The sequence below is a fragment of the Saccopteryx bilineata genome, chromosome 6, assembly GCF_036850765.1.
Source record: "Saccopteryx bilineata isolate mSacBil1 chromosome 6, mSacBil1_pri_phased_curated, whole genome shotgun sequence".
NCBI lineage: Eukaryota > Metazoa > Chordata > Mammalia > Chiroptera > Emballonuridae > Saccopteryx > Saccopteryx bilineata.
In genome coordinates this window covers 204,725,393-204,750,152 of record NC_089495.1, presented here as the reverse complement: position 1 = coordinate 204,750,152, position 24,760 = coordinate 204,725,393, and the positions used below count along the sequence as shown (strand labels likewise).

At 47.3% G+C, this 24,760-nt stretch overlaps 1 protein-coding gene and 1 long non-coding RNA gene across 4 annotated transcripts in view; one reads left to right on the top strand and one right to left on the bottom strand.

The window, feature by feature from the left end:
• Positions 1-1,844: 1,844 nt before the first annotated feature.
• KIF3B (kinesin family member 3B) overlaps positions 1,845-24,760 on the top strand; it is a 44,609-nt gene continuing 21,693 nt past the window's right edge. Inside the window, exons 1-2 of one of the 3 annotated variants that reach the window (XM_066234308.1) lie at positions 1,845-1,951; positions 3,004-3,090. The gene's annotated coding sequence lies outside the window, so the exon portion shown is untranslated. The other 2 variants (XM_066234309.1, XM_066234310.1) reach the window with 2 other exon arrangements.
• LOC136309172 (uncharacterized) lies at positions 9,461-13,637 on the bottom strand. The gene is made up of 3 exons (XR_010726249.1): positions 13,304-13,637; positions 9,987-10,175; positions 9,461-9,856 (listed from the first exon to the last, which is right to left on the bottom strand). It is a non-coding gene; the product is annotated as an uncharacterized lncRNA (long non-coding RNA).

The following is a 24,760-nucleotide window of genomic DNA, read 5'->3' as shown; positions in this document are numbered from 1 at the left end:
GGGAGGAGCTGGAAGCATCAACTCCCATATGTGCCTTGACCAGGCAAGCCCAGGGCTTTGAACCGGCAACCTCAGCGTTTCCAGGTTGACGCTTTACCCGCTGCTCCACCACAGGTCAGGCAAGGTCATGGGCTTTGAAGTTGAGTTGGAACAGACTTTGACTCTGGCTTTGCTACTTACTCATTGGTGTGCTTAACTCATTGTTAAGTACTCCATAAATGTCCTTGCTGAGACTTTCAGCTGTGCCATGGCCTTCCCCTTGGTCTCCTTATCCTAGACCACCACCTTATACCTGTGGAATATCTGTCTCCCTTCCACACTCATGTGCTCTCTCTCTTTCCATCCCCTGATCACACTTTCCTACTGGTCAAGAATGTGCCTTTGAATTTCTTTGCTTTTATAATTAAAAAAAAATTATTGATTTTAGAAAGAGAGGGAGAGAGACAAGAACATTGATCTGTTCCTGTAGGTGCCCTGACCAGGGATCAAATCAGCAACCTCTGTGCTTTGAGTCAGTGCTCTAACCAACCAAATCTGGGCAGGGCTGAATTTCTTTGCTATTGATGGTCCTTAAAAAAAGCCAAAAGTCAACAAAAGATCACACATAGCTGAGAGACGGAAGAGTTGGATCTCAAATCCAGGTCTGACTGACTCTTAAGTTCATGGACTTTGAAACTACACTGTGCTCCTTGATATCGGGCCCCATACTCACTGGCTGTGAGAAAGTAAGTGTCTTGCCCAAGACCCCACACCACAAGTGGCAGAGGTGAGATCCAAACCCAGATCTGCCCGATGCCTTTACCCCGCGCTCCCCAACCCCCAGATGGAATATATATATAAAATTTTTTTATTTATTCATTTTAGAGAGGAGTGGGAGAGATAGAGAGAGAGAAGGGGGAGGAGCTGGAAGCATCAACTCCCATATGTGCCTTGACCAGGCAAGCCCAGGGTTTCGAACCGGCCACCTCAGCATTTCCAGGTCGACGCTTTATCACTGCGCCACCACAGGTCAGGCCCCCAGGTGGAATCTTTAGTTGCCTCTTAGTATAATCTTCGTGTTTCTCCTCCATGGCTATTTCCCCTACATTTCACTCAATTCCACGACATCATCAACTCTTCCCACAAGAATTCTGGGAGGTCATCCTGCAGGAGTCATACCCAATTTGTGGATGAAGAAACAAACTGAGGCTCAGAGAAGGAAAGCGACTTGTCCAGGGCGATAAGAATTGCTAGCTATTGCAGGCAGTCTAGAGATGAGGGAAGCCTGGCCTGGCCTGGGGTGGTGGCGCTGAAGACGCAGAAATTTGGAGAGACAGGAGCAATACTTGAGCTGTAGGCGAAGGGATACGCTGCAGATATGCTGACTGATTGGATGTTGGGGGCGGGGGGTGCAGGAGAGGGAGGGAACAAGAATGATCTCCAGGTTTTTGGCTTGACTGACCCAGTGGACCCTAAATGGGATCTTAGTAGCAGTTTGAGGTGCAAGTCAGACCATTGATGTGAAAGCACTTTAGGAAATGTCAAGAGGCAACTGAAGTCGTGTGTGTGTGTGTGTGTGTGTGTGTGTGTGGGCGGGGGGGAGGGGACTCCTGCAGAGCTTTCCATTTTACAGATGGGGAAACTGAGGCAGCAGATTCCCAGCGGGTGGGGTCAGGTTACTTCGCCTTCTCACATTCCTCAGGTCGGGAAAAGACCAAGGCGAGCTGGGCACCTGCTGGGAGCCAATGCCCAGCCCCGCCCCTCCCCGCCCCGCCCCGCCCCGCCCGGCAGGCTCCCCCTGTCCGCCGTGCGCGTCCCAATAAAGTTATTGAAATTGGCACTGGTTGCTAAGGAAGTGGGTCGCCGAGCCGGGTTGCTAAGGAAGTGAGCGGCCGCCGTCTCTCCCCATCCGGGGCAGGGGGAATGGCTGAGCCCGGGATTCGCCGCCGCCCGCTTTTGGCCGCGGCCGCAGGTGAGTCGGGGCGGAGCCCGGAGCCCGCGGGGCAGGGCCGGGCCTCCCGCCGCCCGCGGTCTTCCCGGCGGTCCGCGCGCCTCCGCCTCCCCGGGCACGAGCATCCTCAGCCCTGCCTCCTGGGCATCCCCGGCCGTTGGGGCGGCCTCGCCCCTGCTTCCTCGGGTGGAGGAGCGGCCGCAGCCGCAGCCCCCGCAGCGAGGGGTCGGCGTCCACCTGGGGCGGGGGTCAGGGACCCCGCTTCGGAGGGCGGCGGGGAAGCGAACGCCTGGGCTGCGACCCTCGGCGCGGCCCCAGCTCCCAGTGTGACCTTGGGCGAGTCCCCGTCCCCTCTCTGGCCTCCATGGACCTGTTGGGCCCAGGGGTTGCTCACACGTGCTGCTCAGAGTGGTTAAGGTGACGGGGCCTGTATGTTGGAAGTGCCCTTAGATGGACAGAGGGAGAATCCTGAGGGCGCCCCAGCGTGCGGACGGAGAGTCCAGTGTGAGGTCTGAGTGTGTGAGTCCGACACTCAGCATCTCCACTTAGCAGTTGTGTGGCCTCCGGCGAGTTAATCTCGGAATCGGAGAAATAGGCTAATGAACCAGTTCCTGGAGGAGCTTGGCACGTCATAAATGCTCAGCAAGCGATTGTGAGGCAAGAGGGGTGGTTTGGGCAAGGCCTCCAGGAGATGGCCACGGGACAGGTAGGACTGAGGTTTGTAGAGTGCCAGCTCACATGGGTATATCGCCCACTCTCGTTGGCACCCCCTGCCCCCAGTTTTACTTCTCCATTCTGCTCAGAGCAAGGGAGGTGGTGTGGACTGTTGCAAGTAGCCCTGGGAGGGGAAGCCCTGAGGTCAGGACCTTGTAGATGGCCAAGGTTATATATATACCTGGGTCTTTTTGATGCTTCCAGAAGAAAAAGGGCATCTCACATCTTTTGGGAAGTGCTTAATACATAATATCTACTTACAAGTATATAATTAGGAAGCACATTCCAGGAACACTGTCTCATTTTAATCTTCACATAGGCTTTGCCAGGTAGGTGGTGATGTTCTCTCTGTTTCACAGATGGGGAAACTGAGGCTCAGGAAAGGGAATGACTTGCCTAAGAATCTTACACCTATTGAGTGATGATGGAGCAAGACACATTTCCAGGTAAATTCTGTGTTTTCTCCCCTACACTCTGATGTCTCTGATTTCTCCACAGTATCTGTTAACAAGCCACAGGGTCTCTCTCTCTCTCCCTCTCTCCTTTTTTTATTTCCAGTATCATTTATTTTTCCAAGAATCTGGATACAATAAGGGTATTCTTTTGTTACTCTGACTGCTGTGGCTGGAGGCTTGTCTGCCAGTGGGATAGAAATAAGATCCCCCAGAAAGCTTCATTTAAATAGATACCATCCAAAGTGTGAGCCTCAAAGAGAACTGGAATGTTTCAAAAGGGGCTTCTTTGTGCCTTCTTTATTGAGAGGAGCAGGCTAGACAACACCTGCAGGCCCCTTCCCTGGTGTTGTGCAATTCCGGTTGCATGCTTGTGGTTGAAAAGCGTGGCATCGGGCTACCTGGGTTGTTAGATCTTGGCACTGCCATTTCCAAGCGTTGAGCCACTGAGCAGTTTACCTCTTTGTGCTGCAGTTTTCTCATCTGTAAAATGGGAATAATAGTAGTATTCACTGTGTAAGGTTATTGTAAGGACGTATTTGAGCCTGATACAGGTAAAATGCCTGGCAGTTTTTAGTAAACATTCGCTATTGTTATATAGCCTTAACATAGCACCTGCATATTTATGATGAGTGAATGAATTCAAAGTATGCAATACCAGCTCTGTCGACCTCACAAGGTCATTGCAGGCTTGAAACAGCTGCCCCAGTGTTATACAAATGTGAGTATTATTGCAGGGTTGCCCCAGGAACCTGCAATCCCATGCCAGAGTGGGTTGCAGAGGAAGAGGAGAGCCGGTGGGGAGGATGCCAATATGAATTGATAGCTTGACTTCCAATTCAGTAAATGCTGACTTAATCCCTGTAGGCCAAGCACAGGGGAGCATGTGGAGGTCAGCCCCACCTCCCTATCCTTCTAGGACCTCAGAGCTTAATTTGCAAATGACTAGCATATGAAATGATTTGACTGCTTTTTTTTTTAAATTACTTTAAAAGATTTACTGATTGATTTTTAGAGAGAGAGAGAAAACATCGATTTGTTGTTCTACTTGTTTATGCATTCATTGGTGGTGTCTTGCGTGTGCCCTGACCGGGGATCAAACCTGCAACCTGGCTGTATTGGGACGACGCTCAACCAACTGAGCTACCCGGCCAGGGCCTGATTTGACTTCTTTAAATGAATTCATATCTTGTATTTGCCCCTGCTTCAGAGTAAAGCCAATTGAGATCTATCCTTTTGTGTCCCTGGGCTTCTGTTGGATGCCTAGGTTTGAAGTCTCAGTTTCCTCTGTAAGCTCTTTCATCCACTGATGTATGGATCCCTGAGAAACTTCTCTTATGCTGGTTAATAATACATTGCTCAGGCCTGACTGGTGGTGGGGTAGTGGATAGAGTGTTGACCTGGGACGCTGACATCCCAGGTTTAAAACCTGAAGGCAGTGCTGGTCAACCTGGTCCCTGCCGCCCACTAGTGGGCGCTCCAGCTCTCATGGTGGGCGGTAGCGGAGCAACCAAAGTATAAATAAAAAGATAGATTTAACTAGAGTAAGTTGTTTTTTTGTTTAAAATTTTTTTAATTCATTTTAGAGAGGAGAGGGAGAGACAGAAAGAGAGAGAGAGAGAGACAGAGACAGAGACAGAGACAGAGAAGGGGGGAGGAGCTGGAAGCATCAACTCCCATATGTGCCTTGACCAAGCAAGCCCAGGGTTTCGAACCGGCGACCTCAGCACTTCCAGGTTAGAGTAAGTTGTTTTATAAAGATTTATTCTGCTGCCTGACCTGTGGTGGTGCAGTGGATAACGTGTCGACCTGGAAATGCTGAGGTCGCCGGTTCGAAACCCTGCACTTGCCTGGTCAAGGCACATATGGGAGTTGATGCTTCCAGCTCCTCCCCCTTCTCTCTCTCTCCCTCTATCTCTCCTCTCTAAAAATGAATAAAGAAAAAAAGAAAAAAAAAAGATTCCAGGCCTATTTAAAAAAAAAAAAAAAGATTTATTCTGCCAAACTTAGCGAAAATCCGACATAAAGTACTTGGTAAGTAATTATTATATGCTTTAACTTGCTGTAACTCTGCTTTATAAGTTTTATAAAGTAAAGTTACTTCCCTACTTTATAAATCACCATGACTGTGGAACCTGTGGGCTGTTAGAAAATTTTACTACTAACAGAGATACAAAAGTGGGCAATAGGTATAAAAAGGTTGACTACCCCTGCCTTAAGGTCTCTGGCTTGAGTGTGGGCTCATCTGACTTATGTGGGGGCTCACCAGCTTTAGCACGTGGTCACTGGCCTGAAGCCCAAAGGTCGCTGGCTTGAAGCCCAATGTCCCTAGTTTGAACCCATGGTCACTGGCTTGAGCAAGGGGTCACTGGCTCGGCTGGAGCCCCCCAATCGAGGCACATATGAGAAGCAATCAATGAACAACTAAAGTGCGGCAACTACAAGTTAATGCTTCTCACTCTCTCTCCTCCCTCCCTCTCTCCCTTCCTGCCTCTCTTTCTCTCTCACTTAAAAAAAAACATACATCGCTCAGTTTATGGTCCTTAATGGTTTACAAAGATGCTTAAACCTGCCTTTGTTCATTTGGTCTTGTTAATAACCCTGTAAGAAGTTAGGATGCAGGTTGAGATCCCCGTTACAGTCACGGAGCATGAGGTGAGAGGAGTGTGCTGCGGGGGGCAGCCCGTTTCCCCCTGGAGTCCAGGCCTTCCAGCTCCAAGCTCAGGACTCCCGGCCTGTGGTGCCTCCGTTTCATTTGCTCAGCGTGTGTGTCGGGCCCCGCTCTGGCCCAGGGCTGTGACAGCAACGGGCAGATGAGGTCCTTGCTCTTGTGCAGCCTCCATTCTAGTGGGCAGCACCAGAAACATAAAGCAGTAAATGAACAAGGTAATTTGGATGGGAAGAAGGACTGTGAAAACAACACAGCAGGGATGCCGGAGGGAGCACCTTCTTGAAGGCATGGAGGGGGTGCTGCCTTTTTACTGGGGTGGCCTCTCTAAGTGGTGACATCTTTGCTGAGATTTGCTGCCAGGAAGGGCCCAGCCACTTGAAAATGGAGCAGAGAGAACAGAAGGGTAACGGCACTGCGGTGGGTCGGGCTCGGGGACCTGGGGGCTGAGAGAAGGGCCAGAGTAGCTGGAGGAGGCGAGCAGGAGGGCCAGGGACGCGGGAGAAGGGGGAGGCCGGCTGGCATGGGGGGGCCGCAGCCTTGTCTGCTGGAGAAAGAGCAATAGGAAGCTACTGAAGGGTTTAAGAAGGGGACTGACAGGCCCTGGCCGGTTGGTTCATTGGTAGAGCATCAGCCTGGCATGCAGTAGTCCTGGGTTCGATTCCCGGCCAGGGCACACAGGAGAAGCGCCCATCTGCTTCTCCACCCCTCCCCCTCTCCTTCCTCTCTGTCTCTCTCTTCCCTTCCTGCAGCCAAGGCTCCATGGGAGCAAAGTTGGCCCGGGCACTGAGGATGGCTCCATGGCCTCTGCCTCAGGTGCTAGAATGGCTCCAGTTGCAACAGAGCAACGCCCCAGATGGGCAGAGCATTACCCCCTGGTGGGCGCATGTGGGCGTCTGTCTGCTGCCCCCCACTTCTTACTTCCAAAAAATAAAAAAAAAATTATAAAAGGGAATTGCCATGGTCTATTTTTTGTTTTTTAAAAGATCACTTTGGCCTCTATGTGGCCAGTGAATTTTAAGGGTCACAAGAATGGCAGCCAGGAGAGTGGTTAGGAAGCAGGGTGAGGAATGATGGTGGCCTTCTAGGGAGGTGGCCGTGGAGATGATATAAGTGGATGTGTTTTGGAGACAGAACCAGCACGATGGTGGTTGGGACGGTGAGCTGAAGAAATCATGGAAGACTCCTGGGTTGGGGCCAGGGCAGTTAGGTGGGTGTTGGGGGTGCCATCTGCCTCTACGACGATGAGAGAGCTCCTGGGTGAGGTGCCCTCTGAGAGGAAGAATTGGCTCAGTTCCCTCTGAGCGTCTTGGGGGAGAAGCACAAGTTATAATAGTTTTATCTCTTAGTCTGTGGGGCGGAAATTCCAGATTACATTTCAGGAGGACGGCCAGGTGCTTCTAGCTGACGCCTCCACCTTGGACATTCGTCAGCCCTGTTCGCACTGGCGGGCCCTTGGCCAGCCCGTGGATTGGCAGGTGGGGGCCTAGCCAGGGCAGTGTCCATCTGTCTTGTGCTGCTGGCATCGCTGTGCTGACTAGAGATCTTGGCGGATGGAGGCTGGAAGGAGGCCGGCCAGCGCTGAGAGAGAGAGAATGGAGTCACCAGCGGAGCTCACTGTCAGTACCTCCCACGGCCACACTCTCCCTGCCCGCGTGGTTCTTTCCTTGGCCCTTGAGTGACATTTCTCAAGTTTCAGAGCTCTTGATTTGGGAATCCCTTGACAAGCTGTTGTGTTCTGCCAGAACTTCCTAGGGGTTTTTTTGAATGGAGCGAGAGAATTCAGGCTTTCTTTTCATGTAGGCTAACACTTGTGTAAATGTAGTCTTGCTATTGTTGTAAATTCACCACTGTGAGTTGTGAGACTAATAGTCCTGCCCCCTCCACTTGGAGAGCCTTGTTTGCAGTTTAGAATGTCCTGTCGTCTGCATTCTCAGTTACAAATGTTCTGTGAGTTGAGCTCATTGTGGAATAAGTATTATCCTCAGTTTACAGATGGAGCTTTGAGATGCTGAGAAGTGACTCATTTTTACCAATATATTAAGCACCTACTAGGCGCTAGGTTAGGTGGATCCTGGCTGCTCAAAGTGTTCTGCATGACAGAGGCACTTTGTCCCCTGGGAGCTTATTTGACCTGTAGAAGCTAAGCCTAGATCTAATAAACCAGTCTGTATTTTACCAACCCCCTCGTCCTCCACCAAGTGTTTCTTGTTTGAGAGTCACTCGTTTGGTAATAAGTAGCAAAACTAGGACTTGCCAGTGATAATGATAATAAAAGTAATAGGAATAGATCGCATGTATTGAGCCAAGCGCCGCTCTGAGCATTTACCTGCGTTGCCTCACGTAGTCCCCACAGCCGCCCTGTAACGTGGGTACTGTTACAGTCCCCCCACTTCCCAGAGAGGACAGTGGGGGTGCAGAAAAGTCAGATCACTTCCCCAGCTCGGCGGACCCCCAGTCCATTGCTCGTTCCGCCCCCCCCTTGTCCATCCGGTTTTCCGGTGGGCAGTGCATTCCTGATACCTTGTCCAAGGCCTTTCTCTTCCGTACTTGGGTAACAGATTTTAAATGCAGATGAAAAAGTGACTTCAAAGAATGAAGAAATCAAGGGGGAAGCCCTTGAGCTATTTTAACGTAGCCATGGGTGTCAGTTACTTGACTGATACAACAAACAGATTCCTGGTCTGAAAGATGGGCGACTGCCGCTCACACCTCCCAGCTGAGGGGTCTCGCTCAGGGCAGAGCCAGCTGAAGCAGGTAGGAAACAGCTGTGGGCTTGTCTTCTGACTCATTCAGCCCTCAACCGTTTCTTGATTCTGGTGATAATATCTACAGCGGCGAGAAGAGAGTGGCTAAAGTCCTATATCCCCCCCCCGCCCCAACTAATTGCAAAAGTTTCCATTTTTATAGCTTTTCCCTCTGTGCCCTGTGGGCTCATTATTTTCCTTTCAACATCTCCTTATCTCCCCAGAGTCTTAGAAAGATTTCTTGGTCAAGGCCTATGCCATCCAGGAAATTCTGGCCTGGAAGGGCAATGAGATCTGGGTGGAGGCGGGACTTCTAACACCAGTTCTGCTGCTCCTGTGTGAATAGGGCAAATAACTCACCCTCTCCGGCCCTCGTCTCCATATATTCAAAATAAGGACATGTGATATAGTTAGCCTTCCAAGTTCTACCAGCCCTGCTTGAAAGACTAAGCTCTGAGTCGGGTGATAATGTGTTCTTCCTCAATGACTTCATGCTGGGCATTCCCCCAGACCTTGAGGGGTGAGGCTTTTAGAGCACATTTCTTGGCAATCTGAGATCATTACAATTACTTCATCTTTTTGTTGTTAAAATAATGTTTTTAAATTTTCCATTGATTTGAGAAAGAGAGAGAGGAAGGAAGGAAGGAGGGAAGGGAGAGAGAGAGAGAGAGAGAGAGAAGCACCAACTTGCTGTTCTACTTAGTGATTCGGCTTAGCCATGCACTCATTGATTGCTTTTCATATGTGCCCTGACTGGGGATCAAACCCGTGACCTCGGTGTGCCAGGGCAACACTTTATCCACTTAACCACCCGGCCGGGGCCGCAATCAGTTCATCTTACCAGCATCCACACATCTGCACTGAAACTTGGGGTGCTAGAAATGAAAGCGCAGTTAATCATGGTGACGCGTGTGTCTCCTCACTTTGTCACACTGATTGCAGACATTGAGCCCTTCACACACGAGCAGGTCTATATATAGCCTGCTGATTTATTTAAATCGTAGTTTGCATTAGAGAGCACAAGTGAACGTTGTGGTAGGTATGGTTTTATGTTAAAAATTTTGGCAAGATATTTGCAGAACTTGCATTTCATCATGTTTGAACATAGCGTATAAATGGAAGTAGGTCCAAGTGGAATAGAAATTGCAATAGATCATTGGGAAATGAGACTTGATGGGCTGTAACCTGCTCTGGGGTTCTTCATAGCCTCTTCAGCAGTGGTTTCGGGACGGGCTTGCGTTGGGGCTTTTGCGGATGACATGAACAGAAACTAAAAGCTCATAGCACAGGCTCCAGCAGCTTAGTGGATTGCAGTAATGATTGCTTCATAAGACATTTCAATTACCTAAGCAAAAAAAATCTAGCTAGTAAATCATAAAAGATTCCATTCAGGTAAGATAAAAATATCAGCTCAAGTTACGAAAAATATCAGTTAAGATAACCACAGGAAGATAGTTCTTGGTGGAACTACTTACAAGTTTTGCAAGCGCGGCAATAACTTGATCCCTGACCAGGTGGTTCAGTGAATAGAGTGCCATCCTGGCATGCTGAGGTTGTGGGTTCAATCCCCAGTCTGGGCACATGAGTGCACTGAAGTGGAGCGGCTAAGTGGAACAACGGTTGATGCTTCTCTCTCTTTATCTTCTCCCGCCCTTCCTTTTCCTCTGTCAAATAAATGGAAAAGATTTTTTTTTTTAAATAGTGAGTCAGATTCTAGTCTAAGAAATGGATCATGTTTTTTATTTCTTCAATTGCCAGCATTTTTAAATATAATTTTTTTTCCAATTATAAAAACAATGGGCCCTGGCTAGTGGCTCAGTGAATAGAGCATTGGCCAGAGTATGGTATGGATGTCCAGGGTTCGAACCTGGTCAGGGCACACAGGAAAAGCGACCATATGCTTCTTTGCCCTTTCTCTCCCTTTTCCCATCCCGTAGCCAGTGGCTCTATTGGTTCAAGTGTGGCCCCAGGCACTGAGGATAGCTCATGGGAACGCTTCAGCCTCAGGTGCTAAAAATAGCTTGGTATTAGAGCATCAGCCCCAGATGGGGTTGCCAGGTGGGTCCTGGTCGGGGTGCATGTGGGAATCTGCCTCATTATTTCCCCTCCTCTCACCTAAAAAAATAATGTCCATTGAGGAAAATCCTGAAAAGATTACATAAGGTTCACCTTAAGTCCCACCACCCAGAAATAACTATTGTAACCATCTTATTGTCCAAAGGCAAATATATTTCTAAATATATTGTATCTCATTGATGTGCATTTTACTTATTTCCCTTATGTTGTCATTTACTTTCAATATTTAAATGTTATAATGTTACAGAGAATATCTTGGAAATTATTTTTGCCTAAACTTTTATCTACATTTCTGTTACTTCTTTCAACTAGATCCTTTAATAGTTAACATTTTTTAATTATAAAGGCAATCTCCTTAAAGATTTTTTTTTTTTTTGTATTTTTTTGAAGTTAGAAGTGGGGAGGCAAACAGACTCTTGCATGCACCCAACCGTGATCCACCTGGCATGTCCACCAGGGGGCGATGCTCTGCCCATCTGGGCCTTTGCTTCGTTGCAGCTGGAGCTATTCTAGCACCTGAGGCAGAGACCATGGAGCCATCCTCAGCTCCTGGGCCAACTTTGCTCCAATGGAGCGTTGGCTGTGGGAGGGGAAGAGACAGAGAGGAAGGAGAGGGGGAGGGGTGGAGAAGCAAATGGGTGCTTCTCCTGTGTGCCCTGACCAGGAATCGAACCTGGGACTTCCACATGCCGGGCCGACGCTGTACCACTGAGCCAACCAGCCAGGGCCCTAAGAATTTTTTTAATAAGGCAGTGTCTGAAGTTGAAGGCAGACATTATTACAACTTGTGAAAATGGTACCCTAACTCAACTTCAGCTGACTTGTCCACTTGCAGATTTATTTTTATGTACTCAAAGTGTATCTTTCATTTTGCATTTGGAAACATTTTGAACACTTCATAAACCATTTCCCCATGTTTTCATGTTTAATAATTATGAACTAGTAAATTTTCCCTATATTGGGTATTAAAATTGTTTCTAGCTTTTTATAATCACAGGATACTAGAGTGAATATCTTTGCTTCTCTCAGCCTCATAAAGGAATAATTCCAAATAAATGGTTTGGGAGTCTGACTGGTGGCGGCGCAGTTGACCTGGGATGTGATAACTATTAAAGGATAGAGCATTGACCTGGGATGTGATAACTATTAAAGGATAGAGTATTGACCTGGGATGTGAGGTCCCAAGTACTATAAACCCTGAAGTCACCAGTTTGAGCACGGGCTCACCTGCTTGAGCACGAGGTCACTGGCTTGAGTGTGGAATCATAGACATGACCTCATGGTCGCTGGCCCAAAGCCAAGGTCGCTGGGTAGGCTGGACCCCCTCCCCCCGCCCCCGCGTCAAGGCACCAATAAGAAGCCATCAATGAACAACTAAAGTGTCGCAACTATGAGTTGATGCTTCTCACCTGTCATTCTCTCTCTCTCGCCAAAAAAAAAGAAAATGATTTGGGAAAAGTTAGAATTTTTAAAAGTTCTAAACAAGAACTGTATATTTTCCTTCTTAAGATTTGATTTGGACCTTAAAGGTACCTTTAAAAACACAGCTTTATTGAGATGTAATTCACACAAAGTATTTTTAATAGCTTTTTTTTTTTTTAGCCTTCTTGTTACTTCTCTTTAATCTATTTTTCTTTTTGATACAGCATTCCTTGTGAGTGGGTCCCAGAACATGGCCCTTTAACATTTAAACCCTTCATTCTCTGAACGTGCTGTTGATTGGCGACATTAACCAGAAATACTCTGTGTACGGTCTTGGTTTGGGGCACTGTATGAACTGTGGGAGCAAGCGTGTCATTATGGAATGGGACAGTGAACCATAGTAGTTCTGGGGGACTTCTGGAGAGGGATTTAAAAAAAAACTATTTAACTCATACTAGTGAAATAAATTCTATGATTCATAGGGAATTCTGCTTGATCAACTTTGGCAACTGTGTACTATAGGTGGCATAGGTAGGCGGAGTTTCTCCAGCATTTTTCATAGATCTTAGTGGGTAGAGGGAGAGAGAGGAACATTGATCTGTTCCTGTATGTGCCCTGGCTGGGGATTGAACCAGCAACGCTGTGCTTCAGGACAGTGCTCTAACCCACTGAGCTATCCAGCCAGGGTTCTCCAGCATTAATGTACACACAGATCTCCAGGGATCTTGATAAACTGGGATTCTTATTTTGGGGATCTGGTTGGGGTTAGAATCCACAGAGCTAAATTAAACCAGGTGAAACAGAGTTTACATGACATTCAAACACAACACCCTGAATTATGTCGAATGACATGGTAAGAATTATTCCCTTTTAAATTCTTTTGGTTCTTCTGACTAGGTCAGGAAGAATAATTGTTTAGTTCCAGTGTTTCTTAACACTTGCTAGGCTAGCTTTCTCACCAAGAGACCAGGTCTCAGACTTAGGGAAGCTGCAGGGTCCAGTTAGAATTTAGTAATTTTGTTGTGTGTGTCCTTACATTTATTTTTATAGTTACCTTCTGTTTGCAACAAGTGATACTGATTTTTCATTTGTGGTAGGGATAAAAAGTTACTTTTTAAAAATAAATTTATGTTAAAGTAGCTTTTAAGAAAAACCTCAAATAAATAATAGTACAGGTGATATACCAATATGGCAAAAATTCTGCAGAGACAATCTATGACCGACATTTAGGACGTGCTGGTGTAGAAAAGAAGGCCATGAACTTTGGAGCCAGTTAGACCTGGTTTCTGCTTACCTTGCCACTTATTAACTCAGTGTACCATGTTACTTCCCTCTCCAAGTCTGGGGCTTTTTCTCCTTTAAGTTGAGTCGGGGCAGAGGCACCTCCTGTGGGTCAGGCGCTGTAGTGTTTGTCCTCCTCTGATCTCACAGCTCCACCGTGCAGGGTGTTGCTGTTCCCACTTCACAAAGGAGGAATGAGCCCTGGCCAGGTGCTCAGCTGGTCAGAGCATCGTCCTGATTCTCCAAGGTTGCGGGTTTGATCCACCGTCAGGGCACACACAAGAATCAGTCAGTGAATGCGTAAATAAGTGGAATACCAAATCGATCATTTGCTCTCTTTCTCTTCCCTTTCCTCTCCCTAAAAATAAAAACAAAACGAAACAAAACAAAAAACAGAGGAAACAGGCTCAGAGGGGTGACCTTGCATGGAGTCTTACAATGAGGAATGGCAGGACTGGGTTTCAATCCCAGGAGTGTCTGAATCTGTTTTTGTTATTATAAGCCACCTCCCTCTTTTAAATATGGAGTTCGCTGGGCCCTCTACCCAGCTGAAGGGCAGTCTGCTTATAATGAAAGTCGCTACACATGCCCGTGTTTGCCACAGCATAGTTCATAGTAGCCAGGAGATGGAAGCAGCCCAGATGTTTATGGGCACATGACTGGATAAAGGAAATGTGGTATATACATACAACGGGGCATTATTTATCCTTAAAAGAGGAGATCTTGTCACATGCTATAACGTGAGTGAACCTTGAGGTGGAGTGATGATTTCCAGGGCCTGGTGGGGGGGAGAAAGGAGTTGCTATTAGGTGTAGAGTTTCAGTTTGGCAAGATGAAAAAGCTCCAGATATTTATTATACGACAATGTAGATATAGTTAGCACTACTGAACTGCACTTAAAAAAGGGTACATTTTATATTATGTGAAAATTATTATTTTCTTTACTATAATTAAAATTTTCAGCCTGGCTTGTGGTGGCGCAGTGGATATAGTGTTGACCTGGAATGCTGAGGTCACCGGTTCGAATCCCTGGGCTTGCCTGGTCAAGGCACATCCGAGAAGCAACTACGAGTTGCTTCCCATTCCTTTCCCCCACCTTTCTCTCTCTCTCTCTCTCTCTCTCTCTCTCTCCTCTCTCCAAAAATTAGTAAATAATTTTTTTAAATTTTATTTCAAAGTTAACATAAAAGAGAAAGGTCATTGGCCAGGACACTTTTATTATGGAAAATCAAACCTACACAATTGTAGACAGGCTAACAGAACGAACCGTGAACCCATTGCCCTGCCCTGCCCTGCCCTGCCCTGCCCGGCAGTTATCAGCAGTGGTGATTTGGTTTCACCTATAACCTCCTGGCTGCCCCACCCCTGGTTATGTTGATCCCAGACAGCATATAATTTTATCTGAAAATACTTTCGTATGGATCTCAAAGTGAAAACCATCCTTTAAGAGTACAATTTTTACACCTAAAAAGAGTGACAATGATTCCTTAACACCATCTAATATCCAGTGTTTGTTTTGAGTCAAGATAAAAAGAGTCTCCATGTAGGGCCAAATGTTGTATTTGATTAAGTCTCTTAATCAGAGTACATTTTTAGCAAAGAAGCAACTTTGTTTCCTTTTGTAAGGTATTTTTCCCTCCCGCTGAGAAGGAAGGAAGGGGCTGGAGCCACGAAGTGTGGGCTAATAAAAGGCGTTATTGAGTACAGAGCACATCCCTTCCGATGAGGTTCCCTGTCTAGAGACAGAGGCCAGGGAAGTCGCATGGGGTGACCCGCGTGAGATATTTAAAGGGTCCCGTCTAAGGTGGTCTAGCTAATATGACGTGGTGAAATCTCACTGGCTGGCAGATGGTTGCTTTTTTTCCAAAGGGCTCCTGGGAGGTTTCTTTTGGTGCACTTGGCTGTGGGTGGTTCTAGCCAAAATTCCCAGGCCTGATTTCCCCACGTGACCATCCCCCATTGCTGACCACCCTACATTCCGATCTTTTTGTGTTAATTAGGGGTGCTGCTTATTCATCTGGCTACTTCCTGCTGATTAGGGGTATTGTGGGGAGGGGGGAGATCAGCAGGTGGTGGTTTTGAGGGGTGTCAGGAGGAAGATCTGTGTGGCCGTGGCTGGAGAAACTTCACAAATGCAGTCCTATAAGGATTTTAAAAAGAGGAGTAATAGGGGGATCTGCGGAGTCCAGCCTTTTGGTGAGCTGGAGATGGGTGGAGTCCAGTGGTTCCAACTGCCAGTGGTTCTGTATGGAGGCAAGCTTGAGGCAGAACTGCATGTCAGGAGTGGTGTCAGAAGGGGAAAAGAAGGGGTCCCATCCATTTCCATAACCGAGACCCATGAGGGAACTAAAGGTCCAGAGTGTGATGGCAAAACAGAGAAGGCAGCTCCTGTGCCCACAAGAATTGAGATGGACTTACCCGTTCTTGTGGCAATTCCCTGGGTTTGGTGAGGACTATGGGGGGTCTCCAAGTCCAGGCCGTGTCAGCCGTCCATGAGGTCTAGGAGTTCGAACGATGGGCCTGTGTGGCTAGCTTGGCCGCCCATTCAGGCGGCTCGTCCTCCACTTGGAGACGCTGAGGAAAAACCTGTTGCCCAAAGGGGCAATTGCTCCGCCGGTGACCAGGCTGCTTGCAGTCAGAGCAGGGCTCAGTGGGCAGCCGTGGGTAGGGGCCCTGCGGGACCAGTGACCCTGCTTGCCACACTTAAAGCAAGCTTCTGGTGGGATTCCTCTTTGCGGCTTGGACTTGGGTTGGGCACTTCCTGTGCCTTGCCTCTGGTTCTCTGCTGGCCTCAGGGTTGCCACAAGGGCCTGGGTTTGGAGCGTTACCTTCTGCTGCATGCGAGCCTGGCGAACAGCCTTGGCTTGTTTCTACTAGCCGTGACCATTAAAAACTTTAAATGCCATATTCACAGGTCTCGGATAGGGCTTTGGGGATTAGGAATAAGAGGAGGTGGGCTTCTAGGGAGCCCAGCACCCAGATCCAGCCAGAAACACTGGAGCCAGAGGCAAGACAGGGCCAGAACTTCCAGCTAGAAAATTGGGCTTGGGCCTTGGCAGGGGAGAAGGGAGGGGCCCCTGGCCGGCAGGGGAGGAGAAAGAGAGAATGGTATTTGCAGGTGGATGAGAAACAGGATCCTGCGAAGGGAGGGGACTCTTGGAGGGGAGAGACCTGAGCGAAAGAGGTCTGCAGAGGGACCAGAGAGGGGTCCCAAGAGGGGTGCCCCCGGGGATCAGGCTGGAGGGGGAGAGAGTTGGAGGTTGGGTGAAGGAGGAAAGATGTGGAGTGGAGGTTTTAGGTGAGGTTCCTCTGGCCAAAAAAAGGGATTGCACGGTGGAACAGAGTTTAGGACAGGAGCTCGAATAACTAGAAGTCCTGAATGTAAGGGATCTCCAACCAGTTCCCAGCTTTTTTGGCGAGAGTTAAATTGGTGAAGGTGTTAAAACTGAAAGTCCCTTCAGGAGGCTAATCCAGTGGGTTCTGTGTCCTGGCCACAGTGGGGAAGAACAGTTTCTTCTTCTTTAGGGAGGGAGATTCCTGTGCCCCTACGGCCGCCCTCAGTTCTCGGAGTGGTCAGAGATGAGCATTGGCGTCCCAAAACTCAAGCTCTGGCCACGGACGGATAAGGTAAAGTGGATGTGCTCGGGACGTCTCCGTGGGCACACACGCACTCGGAACGGAACGGAAAGACTTCCCTGATGTAGCTACGGTTTCAGACAGGGAGTCTCAGCAGAAAGAACTGAGGGGAGGCTGGAAGCAGGGGACTTATTGCACTGTGCACCAAAGTGGGTGGAAAGTCAGAGGTCCTGGTTCTTTCTTGAAGGAGAAGGGAAGAGGAGCGGTCCTTGCAGTCTTCAAACTCCTCCTGGGTTTTCGGCACCAAAATATAAGGTATGTTTCCCCGCCAAGGAAGAAGAAGGAAAGGGTTGGAGCCATGAAGTGGAGAATAATAAAAGGCTTTATTGAGTACAGCGCGCATCGAGGTTCCCTAGCCCCAGGGACAGAGGCCAGGGCAAGTCGCATGGGGTGACCGTGTGAGAGATATTTAAAGGGTCCCGTCTAGGGTGGTTGAGCTAATATGGCGTGGTGAAATCTCACTGGCTGGCAGACGGCCGCTTTTTTCCAAAGGGCTCCTGGGAAGTTTCTTTTGGCGTGCTTGGCTGTGGGCGGTTCTGGCCAAAGTTCCCGGGCCTGGGTTCCCCAGGTGACCGTCCCCCACTGCTGACCACCCTACACTTTTCATGGCCTGAAAAGTTTCTGGCAGGAAGGCTCTTCATGTATCACCGCTTAGTGGGGGTCCCGAGCACGAGCGCTGTGTGTCAGGGTCACGTGGCCCGCAGGGTGCACTCTGAGTGAGGATCGATGTCCAGACTGGGGAGGGGCTCAGAGGGCACTCTCTGTCAGAAAACATGCCAGCGTTGACATGTCTAGGAATGGAGCCTACTAATCACTTCCACTGGTAGCTAAAGGTATATATTTGAGCTATTCACTGCAGTTCCTGACCGGTGGTGGCGCAGTGGATAGAGCATCGACCTGGGATGCTAAGGACCCAGGTTCAAATCCCTGAGGTCACTGGCTTGAGCTCAAGCTCACCAGCTTGAGTGCGGGGTCCCTGTCTTGAGCGTGGGATCATCTATCCTGTGGTCACTGGCTTGAAGCCTAAGTTCACTGGCTCGGCTGGACCCCTCCCCCTTAAGGCACTTATGAGAAGCAATCAATGAACAACTAAAGTGCCACAACTACAAGTTGATGCTTCTCATCTCTCTCCCTTCCTGTCTCTGTCTCTCTCTAAAAAAACAAACAAAAATATTCACTGCAACATTGTTTGCAGTAACAAAAGACCAGAAACCATCCGGAGGTCCCTTGGGAGGGAACTAATACATTATAAGACAACCATATGGCACCCGGGCAACTACTGTATTTTAAAGGAGAGTGGGGTTGTCTCTAAGACCTATCAGGTGAAATGGAGAGTGGTGTCTAGTATACTTCTGCTTGAGTTTTTAAAAAACGTGGAGGAGCAATTCAGATACATGCATGTGCTTGTGTCTACAATGACTTCCCCGGGGGTAGGGAAGATTTCCTGGTTTGCTGTGCTCTCACCCATATAGCTTGGATTGTTTTAATCTATGCATATATTGATACACAATGTATGTGTGCATGTGTGTACGCTTTAAAAATATGTTTATGTGGGTTTTAAGTACAACAACCCTGGTTTTGAATCCTGATTGTTCCACTTAATTGTGTGTGATCTTGGGCAGATTAATTTCTCTGAGCCTCCAATGCTCGCTTTTAAACGAGGGCTAGCACTCGTTCCTCACAAGGTGATTTTGAGGGTTGGAAGAGGAATACACGTGAGGCTCTTGCTGTGCTGTGAGTTGTGTCTGTTGAGTACAACAAAACCCCAGGCCCGTGTTGATTCTGAAGGAGTTGTCCTCTAGGCTTGAATATATTTTTTATCAATGTATTCAATGAATGTTTCACAACTGGATGCAAAAAAAAGAATTTCTTTCCCTCCTTTTCCTCTTTGAAAAATGCTTTCTTTGTTTGCCTGTTTCAGTTATCATGTGACAAGGAGTGCATGGGCGTCAATTTGAATTCAGGGCAGGCATTTATTTGTTCATGTTTCTTGCCTGTGACCTTTCTAGGTTTCTTTCCAGATAAGTAGCCTGTCTGCCTAAGACATTTTCCCCAAAGAAAGCATAACTTTCTTGCCATCTCCCCACTTGATATTAAGAAACAAAATATTTGCACCTATTAAAACAGCCAAAGAAAGCCAAAATATCACTTGCAAGCTCACTTCCAGAGATCAATATTTCTCGCATTTCCTGAGTTTTTATTACACATTTTGTGCTAGGCTAAGATAAGTATTTATCATTTACTAGTTTATTTAGTCCGTAGAACAGTTCTTTTTTTTTTTTTTAAAGACTTTATTAAAAAAATACTTTTCATTTTAAGGGGGAGAGAAAGAGAGATAGAGAGAGAAAGAAAGAGAGAGAGAAAGAGAAAGAGAAGGAGGGAAAGAGCAGAGAGCATCAACTCCCATATGTGCTTTGACCGGGCAAGCCCAGGGTTTCAAACCAGCAACCTCAGCGTTCCAGGTTGACACTTTATGCACTGCGCCGCCACAGGTCAGGCCTGTAGAATAGTTAAGGTAGGTGTTGTTATTAACCCCATTTTATAGAAGATGCTATGACTTAGATCTGTCCAGGCCGCGGACCGGTACCGGTCCGTGGGCCATTTGGTACCAGTCCGCAGAGAAAGAGTAAATAACTTACATTATTTCCGTTTTATTTATATTTAAGTCTGAACGATGTTTTATTTTTAAAAAATGACCAGATTCCCTCTGTTACATCCAAGACTCACTCTTGCCGCTTGTCTTGGTCACGTGATACATTTATCTGTCCCACCCTAAAGGCCAGTCCGTGAAAATATTTTCTGACATTAAACCAGTCCATGGCCCAGAAAAGGTTGGGGAACACTGATTTAGATAACTTTCTCAAAACTGTATTGCCAAGCGGCAGAGCAGAAATTGAGACCCTGACCTGCTGGACACTGAAGCTGGTGCTTTAGCCCTGACTTTGTACTGCCTCCCCCACGCCTTTCTCCGGGCGTGTGTGCACATGCAGACAGACCTCAGCACAGTGATTCTTCTGTTTGGTAGCTCGCTTCTTTTTCTTTTTATTTAATCAACAAAATGTCATGGACATCTTCCCGTACATAGATGCCTAGAGCTATTCCGTGTCCAGTGTTATGCTGCACTGTTTAGTATTGATTGCTCAGCTGCCTTCACACGATTTGTACCAGTTTGATATGCTGCGGCTCTTGTTTGTACTGAAGGGGACAGTTTGAAAGCTCTTAGACAGTTCACACAGCCGTTAGGCTTATAAAAAAGATGAACTAAAAAAGAAAAAGATGACTTTGGAAACAGTGCCTGTAACAACAGCAATATATTGTATCAGGCTGTTATTTTGACATCTCCGCTCCAAGCGCCTTTTCAGGCTGAGACGGCTGACCTGCTACATTGATATCAGAGTTAAAGATCCCATTGCTGTGGGCGCCCCGAAGCTCCTTTATGGAGCCGCCCCATCAAGTTGAGACAAGCAGTTTTACTCCTAGGGCCCTTTGTTCATCAGTTAGAACATTTTCTGTCACCTTATATTCATGGGCGGAGGACAAAAGGAAACTAATGACGTTGACACCTGGAAATTAGTTTACTTAATTTCACCATCCCTGTTTTTCTTGTAAATTTTATTTTTCTGGCTAGGTAATATACTGATGGTTGAAAGTGGAAGAAGGTGCAAAGGGTATCCAGTGAAAAGTCTCTGTCCCGCTCGGGGTCCTCAGCCTGCGGGCCCCTCTCCCTGCGGGCGCCAGGGTGGTTAGCCGGCTCTGCTGTGTCCCTCCAGGTGTATTTTATGCACATGTATAGAAACTATTCCCGCAACACAAATCTTCGGTCTTTTCAAAGTTCTGCAAGGCAGTGATGTTATTGTTCAACTGGAGAGGAATAACCTTGTTTTGAAAATTGTGGCAACGCCCATTGTGATAGCTGGCCATCTTGGGCCTAGGGCCCCAGAGTTGATTTGCTCTTTTGGTGTGTGGTTCAGGGATTGCAGACAAGGAGTCCTGATACTTCAAAACAGTTAGCACGGACTGTTCCTGGTGGAGAGGTGGACACGGACCGAAACAGTGGTTTCATCTGAGAGCAGCCTGCCAACGGTGGTTTGGACTGGTTAACAGCCAGTCGCTTTTATCTTCTTGCCACAGTGTTGCGGTGCTTTTTGATGGCCCGTGTGACCTCTGGCCTGGGCTGCCTTACAGATACTCTGAGTCCTTGAACTTCGAGCCAGGTGGTTGGCAGGTGGTTGCCGGGCCTGATCCTAGAGGACACTGCGTTGGAATGCATTGATTAAAGGTGCATTAATGTGTGCTCTGTGTGCCTGCTGATCAGTCCTCTCTGGTGAATTGCCAGGGCTTTATTTTTTCCCATTTGAAGATACCACATAAAAGAAAATGTGGAAAAATTTGTACCTCATTAAAGAAAATTTGTAAAAATATAGAAATGTTGAACAGCAGGGAAAATCACCTATGGTCCCACCATCCAAAGTGGACCCCAATTGATGATTTGATGTGTCTTATCTTTAGATAATTGTGATTGCGTGCATTCAGTTTCGTAAACTGTTTTTTCGTTTATGATAAGCATTTTCCATGTCATTGTAGAGCCTTGGTAAAATAATTTGAAAAGATGAACTAGCATGGTGGGCCTTTCTGAATCACATCATGTATACATGAGTTTGGTCATAGACAGAGATGCCTACAGGAGCCGGGCAGGAAGCATAAATTAGCAAAGCATGCTGGGTGTGAGACAGTGTGGGGTGGGGGGTGGGAGGTATGGAGAGGCCTCAGCTCCCCTCCTGGGGCACGGGCTAGGGGCTGTCAGATGACCCTGTCCTTCCAGTGAACCAGAAAGTCTGCTTTTTTTAAAAAAATGTGAAATTGGTGGGGTTTTTTGGTAAAAAAACAAAAAGGGTTTTTTTTTGAGAAATTTTAAACATTCAGAGAATGAACAGGAAAGAGCTGGAATTGACAGTTAACATTTCTCTTACTTGCTTTACGCCTCATTCACTGCTTTTTTATTCTTTTGGAAGAGAAATGATAAAATATTATTAATACAATGGAAATATCCTTCCCATTTCTAGTCTCATTCTCTACACTCCACCCTGCCCAGTATCATAAATCATTGTGTGGTTATACAGTCTCTTCCATTTTTTTATATTTTCATGGACATGAGCATCATAGTGTTCTATGTTTTTCATCATAATTATTACTCTACAGCTTGCTTACTCAGCCTGTTTGTTTATCCATGTAAATATATATATAGTATAATTCTAACTCCGTGTTGGCAGGCTTTTTCTGTGAAAGATCAGGCAGTAAATATTTTAGGTTTTGTGGGCCATACTATCTCTCCTGCAACTATTCAACTCCAATATTGTATAGTTAATGCAGTCATAGATATTATGTAAACAAAGGGTCATAGCTCCAATAAAACTTTATTTACAAAACAGGCTGTAGGCAAGGAGCATATATATATGCATACATACATATATATATAATATATTTTTTTTCTTTTTCTTTTTCCAAGTGAGAGGAGGGGAGATAGACTCCTGCATGCACCCCAACCAGGATCTACCCGGCAACCCCGTCTGAGGTGGATGGATGCTCTGCCCATCTGGGGCCATGCTTGCAACTGAACCATTTTTAGTGGCTGAAGTGAAGCGCTGGAATGAATCGAGCCATGGCTGCAAGATGGGAAGAGAGGGAGAGGGGGGGAGGGATGGAGAAGCAGATGGGTGCTTCTCCTCTGTGCCCTGACAAGGAATTGAACCCAGGACTTCCACATGCCGGGCTGACGCTTCACCACTGAGCCAACCAGCCAGGGCCATATATACATATATTAATAGGAAAAAAATACACCTTTAAAAAACAAAAACATGCCCTGGCTGGTTGGGTCAGTGGTGGAACGTCGGCCTGGCGTGCAGGAGTCCCTGGTTCGATTCCCGGCCAGGGCACACAGGAGAGGCGCCCATCTGCTTCTCCACCCCTCCCCCTCTCCTTCCTCTCTGTCTCTCTCTTCCCCTTCTGCAGCCAAGGCTCCATTGGAGCAAAGATGGCCCGGGCGCTGGGGATGGCTTCATGGCCTCTGTCCCAGGCGGCTAGAGTGGCTCTGGTCTCTACAGAGCGACGCCCCGGATGGGCAGAGCATCGCCCCCTGGTGGGTGTGCCGGGTGGATCCTAGTCGGGCTCATGCAGGAGTCTGACTGCCTCCCCGTTTCCAGCTTCAGAAAAATACAAAAAACACACACACACACAAAAACATAAGAAACAGGCTGTGGGCTGGATTTGGCTTGTGGGCTGTAGTTTGCTGACCCTTGCTCTAATTCATTCCTTTTAACTATCCAATAGTACACTGTCTATAATATGAATATACCATATTCTAGTTTTGGATTCCCCCATAAGTGGATGTCTAGGTTATTTCCAGTTTTTCTACTGGTTTAACAGTGCTTTAGGAAGCATTCTTTTGTGCCTATACAATGGTTTTTTTTGTTGTTTTTTTTTCCCGAAGCTGGAAACGGGGAGGCAGTCAGACAGACTCCTACATGCGCCCGACTGGGATCCACCTGGCATGCCCACCAGGGGGTGATGTTCTGCCCCTCTGGGGGGTTGCTCTGTTGCATCCAGAGCCATTCTAGCGCCTGAGGCAGAGGCCACAGAGCCATTCCCAGTGCCCGGGCCATCTTTTGCTCCAATGGAGCCTCGGCTGCGGGAGGGGAAGAGAGAGACAGAGAGGAAGGAGAGGGGGAGGGGGGGAGAAGCAGATGGGCGCTTCTTCTGTGTGCCCTGGCCGGGAATAGAACCCGGGACTTCTGCACACCAGGCCGACGCTCTACTGCTGAGCCAACCAGCCAGGGCTATACAATGGTTTTTCACCAAGACATATATATACATCTATCGAAGTGGGATTGCTCAAGGTTTTATTTTCTCTCTTTTAACAACAGGTGGGCCAGATAAAATGCTTCGGGTAAAATGTGACCAGTTTCTGACTTCTGTTCTAGAATCTCTATAGGAAATCAATGGTTGCTGAGAAGCCAGTCTACACCTAGTTCTAGAATTTGAGGTGAGACTCCGTGAGAACTAGCGAAGGCAGGGGTGTGTTGGAGAAGAAAGCCTTGGAGAATGGTCTGAAAGAATGAGGTTGCCCTGAGAAATGTGTAACTGATTTCCTCTGAGGACAGAAGAGATAGAGTTGGAGGGAAACTCACTTTCTCACGTGTGGTGGCCATTCAAACGGTACTTGTTAACATCAGCAGGACAAGTTTAGCAGAAAAAGGATTCAGGATGAAAGGGATGAGCTGCTGACCCGTGGTTCCATCTTTCCTGGCAATTCTGAGCGTTCCTTTAAAGATTTATCACTGTAATTAGACTGGCTACAAGAAGAATAAGGAAGGTAATAAAGTAAAGAAGGAGTATCAGGGCATCCTTCCAAGAAAACCCTGTCCTTTGAGGCGAACCCAGAGCAAGATTTTAGGCTCTGGTGGCAGGAAATTAAATTAGTCCATCTTCCTGAAATAATACATTAATAAAACATGACGAGTTCGGTTGAGCTCAGTGTGTTCAGAAAAGAAATGGTATTCTGTGTTCTGAATTGAGATTTAATTAAGGGAACTCAGGGCTTTGGGAATTTCTTCATTGTAAGAGATTTTTAAGATTATTGTGGGTCATTATCACTCCTCCATTTTTATTGTTTTGGAGAGCTCAAAAAAATATATGGGACTATGACAGAGCCGCTGAACATCAAAGTCAGCCTGCAGCCGGCTTGGGACATGTTTTTCAAAGTGAATGCCGGACAGCTCTGCTCCTTTCGGGGGTATGTAATGTGGAGGGACGGGTCATCTTCACTGACCTTCACTGG